Below are 13807 nucleotides of genomic sequence, written 5' to 3'. Positions count from 1 at the left end.
TGTGCATGGACTGGCACCTGCCTACATCTTTGATCTGCTACAGCCTTATGTCCCTAGCAGGTCTTTGAGGTCATCTGATCTGGGCTTACTTGCTATAAAAAAAATACTAAGAGGAGGACTAAGGGTGATAGAGCTTTTGCCACTGTGGCCCCTAGACTGTGGAACTCTCTCCCCCAAGCATTAAGAACTGTGGACTCAGTAGCTGTTTTTAAAACACAACTCAAAACTGACCTTTTTAAAACTGCTTTTGGTTAATTTTTTGCCTGTTTTATTTAGTCTTTTTAAATCTTTTTATGACTTGTAATTTTATGTGCAGCACTTTGTGATTCTGTCTTGAAAGGTGCTATATAAATAAAACTTTATTTATTTATTAAAACAGGACCAATTGCGACACAAAACCTCTCGCACACTAACACAAACTCTTTATACAGATACAGAGCTTTACATGTATAAATAAGGCAGACAAAAATGCATAAAACACAAGCTATCAACAGATTGTTGGTGGACAGCATGTCACTTTATTTTGGTTTTATCTTGTTTCTTTTTGGTGTAGCCTCACTAAACAAAATGTTTATAAAAATGACCACTTTTATTATGAACACTGGCTCAAAATCCACCGTCAGTGATAAAGAGTAGACATCAGAAGCAAAGTTCTGCCGACATCATCACACCTCCCACCCTCAAGTGGAGGTGGCGGAGAGGAGGCACTTGGAGTTTCGGTCGAGAAAGTGTCCGTGTGACTGAGTCCTGTCCCAGCTCTGCTTCAAGGTCTGTCGGTCCAGCTTGTTGAGGGCCTGAGAGCAAAGACGGATATCCTGGACCAGCTCTGACAAACTGTCCAGGTCTTCACTCTCCCAGGGGCCAGAGACCTGACAACCTGCAGGTTAAGCAACAAAGAGACATTTTATTTCATATCCATAATTTCCATTTTTCCCCCTATAAATATTTGACATCCAAATGTAGCCTATTAGCTAGCATCCAGTAACGTTTTCTGCTCCATAAAATGGAAAATTAATTCACAACTAATCAGTTTTTGTTTTTGTTTTTTTATCTTTAAACCACACTTCTATATTGTAATGTCTGTGTGTGTACTCATCAAGCAACACCTCTGTGCATACATACTAAATGTTCAAACTTAGAAATGTGTCAAAAGGAAACAGACGCACAGCAAGACACAAACTGTTGCCAAGTACAACTTTGCACAGGTGATAAAAACATCAAATATCATCAAATTGTGAATTAGTGTGAAACGGTGAATCTAAGAATAGCTTTAGAAAGAAAAAGGAACTCCATGGAGTATCTCCAAGTTCACACATATGCATACCTTTGAGGTTTAGAAGTGTCGACGGGCCTCTCTGACAGACGCCAGGATGTTGTGAAGTCCCGCTGATGTAATAGACAGATTTCCTGACAGATTCAGACTCACCAGTGTGGGACACGACGAGAGGCACCTGTGAAATAATAATAAAAAGCCCAACAGGCCAGTAAAGAGTGACAATTTAAATAAAGGCAAAGCCCTAACAACATGAGTAATAACTGAGCCGTAGAAATGACGCCCTCACACACAAACATCGCCAAGGTAGCTACACTGCTGTCTGTCAGCCCATTTGCAGCAAGGCTCAGAGAGTAGGGCTGGGTATCGTCACTGATTTCTAGAATCGATTCGTTTCCGATTCACAAGGTCCCGAATCGATTCGATCCACGATTCGATTCGATTCAATTCTATTTAAATTTGGGAAATTTTGACAGTCAGAAAAAAGGAAGCTGACACACCCAAGACTTTATCAAAGGTGTGAGCGTCACAGCAGATGCCTTTGTGTCAAAGTAGCTGAAGATAAAACACAGAAAAACATGAAGGTGGTTTTCCTGGCCTGGGATTTTATAAAATATTCTGCAGTACATCAAAAACGAAAGAAAACCATTAATCAACATATGAACGTTACCTCTGACGTTACAGCGGTTTTATTAGAGACATGGCTGAGCGTTTTGCATAATTTTAAAAAGTTTAAATTTGTTCAGTATTGAACAGCAGAAATTAGGTTTTCTTGTCCGAGGTCATTTAAGTGAAAAAAAGAAAAAGAAAAGAAAAAGACAGCAGCCGACAGCGCTGTAAACAACGGTAGACCCAGCGTAACAAGCAAGTTTAATAATGCAGAAAACAGATTTTTAGACGGGAAACTGTTCTTGAAGTACAGAGAGAGAGAGAGAGAGAGAGAGAGCTGTGCATGAAGTGTGATTTTTATCATGGTGGAAGCAAAACAGGAAAAGTCAGAGTGAATTCGTGACGATGTTTATGTGAAGCGTAGTTTGGATCTTCTTTTGCTGCTGGTTCGGTCAATATTGTTTGGAGAGAGATCAAACTAACAGCTTTAGAATCAGCGCAAAAAGGGCGTGAACACAGAGCGCGGACCCGCCGAAACATCAGAATCAGCGAGCTGTCGGCTTTCAGCCTGTGGTATATTGTAATAAGCAGCAGTTATTACTACCTCCCACTCGTAGGTGGCGCTGGTGTATTGTATGTGTTTGGGTTTTCGAGTGTTGGTAGTAAAAAGTTCGGACCTCCACCATTGCCTTGTCTCAGTCCCCTGTGCTTTATCAAAAGTTGGCCTTGGCCGCAACCCACGTTAAACTGGCAGTTGGAGCAACACTGCATGAAGTCACAACATGGTGTCAGAAGTCGGCGAGACCGTGTGAACAGGGACCGCGACGTGAGTAAAGCTAGCTGTGGATTAGCTAACGGTAGACGCTGCTAACGGCATGGAGCAATTCAGGCCACCATCGCCGCTACTGCTCACCGGCAATTTATCTGAGACCTGGCGCAGGTGGGAACAACGATTCAGACTATATATGACTGCTACGGGTGCGCTGGAGAAAGATGAAAAGGTTAAAACAGCCATTCTTCTCCACATTATCGGCGAGGAGGCGCTTGAAGTGTATAACACACTCACCGTAACCCCGGCCGGAGACGCGCTAGCTATGGAGGACATTCTGAAAGCGCTTAAGGAATACTGTAGTCCACAAAAGAACGTTGTCTTTGAGCGCCATACATTCTGGTCGCACTCCAATGTCAGCAGGTGTAACAGTGGACAGATATGTCACAGAACTCCGTCAGAAAAGTAAAAGTTGCGTAGTTTGGGGTCAATGAGGATGACATGATCAGGGACAAATTGGTGTTCAGCATAAATGATACAAGACTAAAAGAGAGATTACTGTGACAACGACCTCTCACGCTGCGCAAGACGATAGAAATATGCAGATCAGCAGAGGTGGCTAAGTCACAGATTCAGGCTATGCAGTCAACAACTGCAGCCCGAGACACGCCGGTAGATGCATTAAGGAAAACGCCAGGATACATTAAATCAGGACACAGTAAAACAAACCGAACAACGACAAGCAAACGGTTTGTCACAAATGCGGCAACAAACACGCGCCCGACAGTGTCCAGCCTATGGGGCAACATGCCACAGGTGTGGGAAAATAACCATTTTTCAAAAGTATGCCGAGCGGGCGAGAGAAAAGTAGAAATTACAAGAAAACAAAGACTATTAATAACATTGAGACTGATGGGGACTCACTGTACATAGGTATGGTGTGCAGTGACAAGCACCAAACTGGAAGGTGGCACGAAAGTGTAACAATCGGGACGATCAGTCACCTTCAAGCTAGACACAGGCGCTGGACGCAAATGTGCTCCCCAGATCAGTTTACAACAAGTTACCAGGGATGCCTCGGTTACAGCCCACGAAGACGGCACTCATAGCTTTTGGTGGGGCCCGATACATGTAGATGGTGTGGTGTCTCTTGAGTGTGAAGCAAGGAAGCACAGGGCTGTGTTTGATTTTCTTGTGTCGGATCATGCAGATAAACCGATCCTAGGTGGGCAAGCTTGTGAGGAGCTGCATCTGGTGAAGCGAGTTGAAGCCCTTGCCTTACCATCCGCTGTACCGAAACTAGCCAAACCACCTTCTACCAAGGAAGAGCTTGTGGAGATGTATGCTGATGTGTTCACAGGCTTGGGTGAGTTCCCTGAGTCCACCACATACACACTGACGCAAACGCAACACCTGTGATTCATGCCTGCAGGAACGTGCCCTCTCCATAATGGGCCCGCTGAAGCAGACGCTACAGGACTTACAGAACAGAGATGTCATAACGCCTGTCAATGAGCCCACAGATTGGGTCAACAGTCTTGTCGCCACACAGAAGAAGAACGGAACACTAAGGGTGTGTTTGGACCCTTGTGATCTGAACCAAGCAGTTAAACGCCAGCACTACTCCATTCCCACACACGAGGACGCTCAAGCAAGCTAGCAGGAAAATCCATCTTCACCATATTGGATGAAAAAGACGGATACTGGCAGATCAAGCTGGATGAGCCGCCATCAAGCTTTGTACCTTTAATACACCTTGGGGCCGGTATCGCTTCCTCCGCTCCCATTCGGGATCAAACCGCTAGCGAGGTTTTTCAACAAAAGAATTATGCGAGACTTTCGGCAGCATTCCTGGTGTATTTATCATTGCAGACGATATGATAATTGCAGCTACGCCAGAGCACTAACACGATGAAATCCTGCAGAAGGTCATGCAGAAAGCAAGAGCAGCTAACGTGAAGTTTAACAAGGACAAAATTCAGTTCAAAGTTGACACGGTGAAATACATGGGCCATATCATCACAGCAGCTGGGCAGAAAGCAGATGCTTCAAAGATCAAAGTTATTGTCGACATGCCGATTCGAAGACAAACAAAGCCTTCAGCGCCTGCTGGGAATGACGAAGTTTTTGGCACAGTACATCCAAAATGAAGCATCACCACAGCACCTTTAAGACAGCTACTCAAAAAGGACACAGCGTGGCAGTGGCAGCCGCACCACACAGCAGCGCCACAGATGCTCAAGGCGACGCCACACAAGCACCAGTGTTGAGATTTTATGACTACAAGAAACCCTTAACATTGCAGGCCGATTCTTCAAAAGATGGCTGGGCGCATGCCTACTACAAGAAGGGCAACCTGTGTGCTATGCGCCACGAGCACTCACAGACACAGAAAAAGGTATGCACAAATAGAAAAGGAGCTGCTAGCCATTGTGTTTGCCGCTAAACGATTCCACCAGTATGTCTATGGAAGACCAGTGACCGTGCAGTCTGATCATAAAACCCTGGAGGCGATAATGCGTGAAGCCGCTATGCAAGGCACCAGCAAGGTTACAAGGAATGCTGCTGCAATTGCAGAGATATGATCTCACCGTCACATACACCCCCGCAAAGACATGTTCATAGCCGATGCACTTTCACGAGCCACAACCACTAGTGACAACGAGAATGTGAGTGAAGACACAAATGAAGAAAGAGTTGTGTATGCTCTGGAGGCCACAGCAGCGTTGAGTGAAAAACACTGAGCAGCCTGAGAACGGCAGTTGCAGCAGATAGCGCTACAAGCTGTGCGTGAAAGGCACCTCAACGGATGGCCAGCCAGAAGGAAGAGTTTAGACAGAACACCCACAGCTACTGGCCTATGAGAAACAACATCAGTATCCACGATGACATTATTATGATAGGGGACAAGATTGTAATACCCCAAAGCTTCAGACAAGTGATCCTGGAGAAGTTGCATCTCGCTCACCAAGGTGTACAGCGCACAAAAGCCAGAGCAAGAAGAGTACTGTACTGGCCGGGCATGTCGCACGATATAGAGACTATGCTTGAGAAGTGTGAACAATGCCAGCAATGCAGCCAAAGAACCAGGCCGAGCCGCTTCTTCCACATCAGATTCCAGAGCTGCCATGGATGAAAATCGAGCGACATCTTCGAACTGAACGGTCAGTCGATCTTTTGTTAGTTGATTATTTATCCAAATACCCAGAAGTTCTTAACTTACCTGACAAAACGGCACACTCTGTGATTCAGAAGATGAAATCAGTCTTCGCAAGACACGGAATTCCCAAAGAGATAGTGAGCGATCATGTTCCATTTGCCAGCTACTTAGATGAGATCGCTTGCAGCATCCTGGGAGATAAAACTAACCTTCTCCAGTCCCGGCTTTCCTTCTTCGAATGGAATGGCGGAGCGAGCCATAAAGACTGTTAAACATGCACTTAAAAAGCGGGCGCGAACTGGAACAGATCCACATCTAGTGCTGTTATTCTGAGGAACACCCAGTCACAGGACTGAGTGTGTCACCTGCACAAATGTTGATGGGACGGGTTCTCCGCAGCACACTGCCATGCGCGCCAGTGCTGTGTTGAGACAGTCAACCCCACAGAACATTCCAGATAAGGTGCGTGGACTGCAGTCAAAGCGACCGCTTTGATCAGCATGCAAGACCATTGCCTGTTTTGACCTCAGGCGATACTGTGCACATGCAAACACGGGCGCGGTTGGGAGCCAGCTGTTGTAGCACATCGGCGAGAGGAACCACGCCCCACGCTGTGCAAACACCAGAGGGTGAGGTGCTCAGGCGGAACAGGAGACATCTGAGGAAAATACACCCAAGTCTGTTTAAGGATACATCCATGGACCCAGATGATCTGTCTGAACACACCAAGAGCCAGTTGCGCCATCAGCAAGTGACACTCCACAACACCCTCGCCCTGCAAGTATGGACAATACACCCACATGTTACACACGCAGTGGCCGGGCAATAATACGCCCTGCCAGGTATAGAGACTAAGTGATTTGGAAACTTAAAATCGCTTCTACCCCGCACCTGAGTTGTTGTGCACAAGTTAGATAACTGTCTTGTTGAAAAGAGCTAAATATGTCATGTTTCATATGTTCATTTTGACATGTCTCATCCAATTTGTCACGTGTTCGTCTGTTTCAAAATACTGCACTGATATGTATTTGCATTGTTCAGGTGATAGGCAATCTAAGGTGTGTTTGACCTAATGTCCCATGAATATAATATTGATAATGTTCCTGCGGTTTAAAGGGTACATTCATGTTACAAGATATTGAGTTAAGAGGTTGTATCCTTATCTCGAAAGGAAGGATGTGGTATATTGTAATAAGCAGCAGTTATTACTACCTCCCACCGTAGGTGGCGCTGGTGTATTGTATGTGTTTGGGTTTTCGAGTGTTGGTAGTAAAAAGTTCGGACCTCCACCATTGCCTTGTCTCAGTCCTCTGTGCTTTATCAAAAGTTGGCCTTGGCCGCAACCCACGTTAAACTGGCAGTTGGAGCAACACTGCATGAAGTCACAACACAGCCCCGACCGTGTCCGTGCAGTTGTTGTGCCAAAAAGTGATTGTCTGCCAGAAAGTGACTGCCGTCCGCTGGAGCGCCGACAGCCGCTTAAAGCTGCAGCGCCTGCCGGGTGAGAAAGGCGACATCTCACTGATTCTGATCCGCTGGTCCGCGCTGTGTGTTTACATCCTTGTGCAGAACTGTACCTGCTCTCATTTACTGTTTTGGCTGTTTGGTGGTTGTTGAAATTTTGAGAGTTTTCACCTGAGATTCTGGCGTTTCGGGCAAAATAAATTTATATTAAAAAATCGATTCAGGATTTTAATGAATCGATTTCACGTTATCCAAGCCAGAATCGATTTTAATCGATGAATCGATTATTAAAACCCACCCCTATCAGAGAGCACTCGTCCTGCAAAAACACAAACGTCTTAACGTGATTGCACAGTTATATCTTTAGACAATAAATGACATTGCATGATTTTTTGCGGCACACCTGTGACAGGACTTTGGCGAGGTGTTCCAGTGCCGGGTAATCAGCAGGCCCTCTGCGGACAGCCAACAGGTCCACGTGTGTGAGGCAGTGGAGGGGCAGAGTCTTTAACACCAGCTCAAAGCCGGTGGAGCCCAGGGGATTGTGGGACAGGCACACTGCTTTCAAATGGCCTGTGCCTGAAAGTTCAGAAGATATAAATCAGTGTAGTTGCAGTTTTGCTTATGGGTGGGAGTTCAGTGAAGCTTAAGGTTTCAGTCAGCTGCTTGTCACCTGTGAGCGCGCCGGCTAGCAGCAGTCGATGCTGCTGAAGGAAACGAGCAGTGAGGCCGGAGGCCTGCAGAGACAGCTTGGCTAGCACAGGGCAGCAGGACAGCAGACAGGACAGAGACTCAGACACGCCGTCCCCCAGTGGGTTCATACTGAGGTCCAGCTCCTCCAGGCGCTTTGAGTGGAAACGAGCAGAAAAAGCAAGCGATCGCGAGAGCCAATCCTCTTTGACAGATATCATTGATATGAATCAGGTTAGCTTGTTATTATGATCTAAGGGCGTTATTAAGACCACAGGTAGTTCAATACAGGCTAGAAGGTCAACCTGGAGCTGCCAAAATTGGCGAGCTGAGGCCCTTACTGGGAATGCAGGTGCAGTCTGTCCCTTTAAAGCATTAACAGCCTTCTCCAGCCCGTCCCCTGTAATGCAGTTGGCGGAAATGTCCAGCAGCTGCAGACGAGGCATGGTGAGCGTTGTGGCAATCAGCTCAGGGAGAAGGTCGTCAGACATACGGTTTCCAGAAATTCACAGCTCGGTGAGGCTGGCCTGAAGTTTTAGGGCACGGAGGAGCGGGCCGAGGGAAGAGGCGGCCAAACCCAGGCCACACACTGACACGGAGGAACCCCGGTCCTGAACCTCACATAGCCGGGAGACACGCTTGTTCTCATCTACAGGCACAAAGAGACGGTATTTCATAACAGAATACAAAAATGCACATGTGTGCGTTTTATAATGCGTTTGCTCTGTGTTGCTCACCCACTGCCAGACTTTGACAGGCCTTCTTGTATCGCTCAGGGAGAGGAGGGAGATCCCACGAGCAAACTTCAGCCAGAACCTGCAACACAAACCCATCAGTTATCCTGCACTGGTGCTGGAAAGTGACGCCAAGGATTCAATCCCAAAAACTGTGAATCCTTCGATGTCCCCTGGAAGCTGGCTCCAAAAGCAAGTCAGCATCCAGTCTGCTAATAGAAATGGTTCTAATATTTATATTTTCTCAGATTGTAGTTTCTCAGGCAGCTTGTTAACATAGTCAGCCCTTCACCTTCTAACCAGAATCATACAGTCTGAAACCTGCACGCCTCATCTGGGTAAGAAAAATGAAGTCATTGTGGAAGGACCTAGAACCTCCATTCCTTCTATCTGTGGTTTCAAAAAGACCTCTGTGTCTATGAGGAAGTCTATTACATGAATTTGGTCATACTGTGCCTAAGAAAAGGAGTATGCTCACTGGCTGACATGCAAGCTGTTTCATAGTCAGAGCCGTCGTCTTGTCACTGTTTCTTTTCTTTTTTTTTTAAACCCAAGATAGCAACGGTGACAACATTTGTCTTAAAGACTCGAGATCAGACTTCATAAGCCAATCACGGTAGTCTTCAGCATCTCTTAAATTGTCTGTGGTCCAAGTTTGGTCACTTCTGGCTCTCCTCAGTGTGACCTCACCTCTTCATTTGTGTGCAGGACGGCCAGCAGCCGGTCCTGCGGGGAGAGCAGGGCGCCTTCTTTCTGCAGAGAGAGACGAGGCAGGAGGCCACATTTCTGGTAGTAACGCTGAGCTGCCTGCTCACACAGCCACGACACAGTGCAGGAGTTGGCCTCACTGGGATGCAGAGCACTGGGAGGTGACTAAACAGAAATAAAAACTGATGCCCAAAAATACCCAAAACAAAACACTATGCCAATCAGATTGAGTAGTACGTGAAAATAAACCCCAAACTTAAAACTATTCACTGACCTTTGTGGATTTGTTGTCAACTCTCAGTAGAAAGACAAAGCAGAGTCTGTGGAGGGATCAGAAAGTCTCATTTACTTCCACATTCATCACTGTTCAAAATGAATCATAAATGAAGACACATCATCTTCAAGTTATATCCCCCAGTGACACTGAATTATAGTTACCTCTCACTGAGTCTGCGCTTCCCTGAATAATTCATGTGTAGTCTCACCTGACTATCACCTTTTCACACTTGGAGTGACTTATTCACAATCACTGTGTTGTGTGTATTTCCTTTGGGTTACTCCATCCGTAACTAACAAACAGCAAAAGAGCATTCCACTTCTGACCTGAGTGTGGATAAGGAGAGGTGGTGGCGGTGTGTCTGATCTCGAATCGTCATCATCTGTAATGGTGGGACTGTGTGACCGGTTGACTTCTTTTTTCCCCCCCAATCTGGCCAATCCTGGTATCTGAGTCATTTTGACCTGGAGAGGCTTCCCCAAGCTGTTCTTTCTCTGAGAGAGACCTCTATGGACAGGGAGGAAACTGCAGGTCCTGAAAGAAAAAGGGCACAACAAGCTAGAAAAGTGGGAAAAGCAAGAAGAAGAAAACCAAACAAACCCAGACTAAATACCTCTGCAGGCTGTGTCCGAGTTCAAATGCTTGTTTTCAATTCCAGCTGCAGAAGATAAAGCAGTTTCTACTTTTGGCCCAGATGAGTGTGGTAAAAAGCAAACTTAGAAATCAGATGTCCTTGAAGAGCCTTAACTCCATCCTGTACATCTGATATGGACTGAAGCTGTCTGGTGAGGCTTGCTATGATCACCAGCTGCCTGATAATGTTAATGACCCACTCTTTCTGTGAGCCAGCACAGCCTGTGTGTGTGGAGGGATGTCTGAAAAAAACAAAACAAAATTAAAAAAAACAAAACAACAACAATTAGCCTGAATTAGGACCAGTTGTCATCATTTTTTCACATAGCCACGTTTTTTTCTATGGTCTGGTTTTGGGCCATTAATGTAGTTTGGTAACAACATTATGCTTAAAAATGTTCATCTTTTACTTTTACCTTTTGTGGATCACAAAGTTTGAAACTACTTAAAAACACACACACAAACGCAACAAAGTAACTCCACCCTGTGCATATCCGGCCTTTAAGTTTGTCCCTAACCATCGGGAACCCTTATGTTAACTCTTATCCAGTGGAAAAAGTTCCTGCTCATCACTGTGTTATTGTTATGCTAACATAGCTGTTTTGCTAGCGATCACATAGCACATCACTATATACCAGCTAGCCAAACTTCAGTAACCCTACAAACATCACTGCTGCTTACTTTCCTGTCTTCATGTATGTCGGAAGTGATAGCAGAGCTGTGCCTTTTAATTTGTTTCAGAAATGGCTCAGTCAGAACCTGGTATATTATATTTAGATGGAAACTGGCGAGCTAACTCTCTGCTAACTTCTAACTCCTTTACATTTCAGAAATTCTTTTTTCATGGATGCCTGGATGTTAAACTACATTCTTACACCTGCTAGAGCAGCCACACTGATCATTTTATTACAGATGAAAGAATTTAGACAGTTTTTCAACTCTCAGTGATCCTGCAGAGATCGTTTGACTTTGGGACCTGCTGTAGTTTGGGTCCAGTGGAAAAACCCGGGACTACAGTGATACTGGGAATTCCACAGTGCTCACGGTCTTCAGCAACCTTACAAGGGCCGGTTGAACGTCTAGGGTCTTATGATACATGTGCAGTGTTCCTACAACCCATAAGCTTACCTTGAGTGAGGAAGATGATGATTGAAAGTCCGTCTGAGTCCATAGGTTGAGGTGCAAGCACGTTTCTCCATGCGGACCATTTGTTGGGGATACATACCAAACAAACAATAATAGTCCCTGGCTCTGAAATTCACCTGCTACGCTTTGCTTAGAAGTTTCACAGGCGAGCCTATAGACGGCTCTCTGCCTTTTTACCGCTGTCCCAAAATCCTCAACTTTACCTCAATATTGCTTCTTAGCCTTGCTACCCACCGCCAAACACGCCAGGCATTGTCGCTTTCTCAATCTCTTCTTCACGTCTGAACAAACGCTCAATTTTGCCTTCATTAACACAAATTATACATCAAAACGTAGGTATTTTTCTTGCCTTTCACAAAATGCCACCGTCATTATCGCAGGAGTTGCCGTTTTCTCGCAAATGGCCTCCAAGCAACACAAAGTCAGAAAAGTCCCCATTCAAAGTCTATGGAGACTTCAGTGAAAATGACAGCTGCAATTCTGTAACGGAGGCGTTTTCAACTCCTCATATCTCCTAGATGTATTTTTCCTTATAGACCTGGAAATCGCCTTGATTTTTTTTTCTTTTTTTAATTAAAGCCTGCTGATTTTTACAGTGAAGGAATGATGTTGACAGCCCGTGTACTTTTGGTGTTACAGAACATTTTTGTAATGCTATAATATATTATAGGGCAGGCTGAACGCGCTTTGGGAGCGGGAGACCCGGGTTGAAAACTAGCCAGTGGCAGTATCGATTATCTTTCCCTAATTCACTTTATAATTACAAATTGTCAACGCTTGAACATTCCCACGTGTGTTCTGATCAAAACAGTGCAAGAATGAGCTCTTTAGCTTTTGATTTACAACTTATCCACATTTCTTTGCGGACAATCCTGCATGTCACAAATAAATGACACAAAGCTCATCTGTGGCTGTGCACCATTCGTGGTGCGTTGGCTCCCTCTACTGGTACGCGCCTCATTCAAATGTCGCCGCACATTTAAAATTGCAGGGTGTCTTTACACTGTCATAGCTCCTAGATAGATTTCTTCACAGACCTGAAAATCACTGTGATTATTCACCATAGCCTGCTGATTCTACCGCGGTCCAACTTTCAACACATCCCTCCTCTAGGACGTCTCACCACTTGGCAGCCATCTTGGTGATAACTCTGGGAGCATGTTTGAGCAGGTATTTTGAAATATTATCAGAATCTTCAATATGAGTATTAAATAGTAAGGTGTTCTAGCTTTACAGAGGGCTTTGTTGTTGAGCAACAAACAATTTTTCCAGGCTGAATGAAGATCTTCTAAATCAGCGAGATACCATTTCCTCTTCAGCTCACGGTTATCTGGTTCAAAATGCACATTACTCAGTTATACCAGGGAGTCAGGCTTTCTTTTTCAGAGTCATGTAACACTATAAACAAGATAACCAATCTCTATGGGAGTAGAGTTCAGGCAGTTGTTTGCACTGTGTTGGCACATGGTACCTACTGAAAAAAGATAATAGTGGAGAGTTTTTCCTCTGCTGTGTAAGCCATTGTTGTAAACCAGGAGTCTTTGCTGATAATATTAATCATCACTACCAAATCTACTCTTATCCTTATATGAAAGGTTTCATTTTGACTCAGTGTCACCGCCTGGCCCTTGATACATTTGACCGTGGCTGCCAGAATCTCTAGCCACATGTTTCTGAGTATAGAGTTGCCAATAACCAGAGGAAATTGGTGTACAGAGGGGACTCTGACATAGGGTTGCAAGTCTTCTGTGGTGCTAACTGTTTCCTGTGTGCAGGGTTGTCCTGCAGGGAAGTGAAGTTCAGAGGAACTATCGATGTGTCCAACCTGTCTGACAAGAAAGATGAGGACGACCTGGACGTGAGTTTGACTCCTGATTCTGATCACGTACCCTGCAACCCTGTGATGACCGGACTGATGAGTGTACTGATAATTATGTTGCTATCCAGATCTGCGTGGCTTTCTGTATGGACCAGCTCAACACGCGCCTCCTGGACCTCATGAAGACGCCTGGCGTCCGAGAGGTTCGTGAGGGTTCTGGGCAAGTATGTCCAGCAGCTCAAATCAGGTGTGTTACCCAGAAGACACCAGGCAGTTTCTGACCATAAGGGGTTTTAGAACTGTTCGTGGGCATCCTCCGTGTGTCTGAAGTACATCAGTCAATAACTATCAAAGTCCTTTAGGGTGGGTCTACACAGGAAAAAGATAGCAGTAATGTGGAAACCTGTGAAATTCAGCAGATTGTAGCAATGGCAGTTGAAATAACCATTAGTGATAAGAGGTGGGTAGGTCCAGGCTTGAGATAATAGTTGGAAGTGAATATCAATAGGTGTGAAGAATACTGCT

General features: G+C 45.2%; 1 long non-coding RNA gene and 1 pseudogene across 1 annotated transcript; one reads left to right on the top strand and one right to left on the bottom strand.

Moving 5' to 3' along the window:
- Positions 1-680: 680 nt before the first annotated feature.
- On the bottom strand, positions 681-10356 carry LOC120433860 (annotated as a pseudogene).
- A 2232-nt stretch (positions 10357-12588) lies between these two features.
- LOC120433792 lies at positions 12589-13439 on the top strand. The gene is made up of 3 exons (XR_005608759.1): positions 12589-12633; positions 13239-13321; positions 13411-13439. It is a non-coding gene; the product is annotated as an uncharacterized LOC120433792 (long non-coding RNA).
- The last annotated feature ends 368 nt before the right edge of the window (positions 13440-13807 follow it).

Source organism: Oreochromis aureus, linkage group 17 (assembly GCF_013358895.1).
Source record: "Oreochromis aureus strain Israel breed Guangdong linkage group 17, ZZ_aureus, whole genome shotgun sequence".
Lineage (NCBI taxonomy): Eukaryota > Metazoa > Chordata > Actinopteri > Cichliformes > Cichlidae > Oreochromis > Oreochromis aureus.
This window is presented reverse-complemented; position numbering and strand designations above follow the sequence as displayed.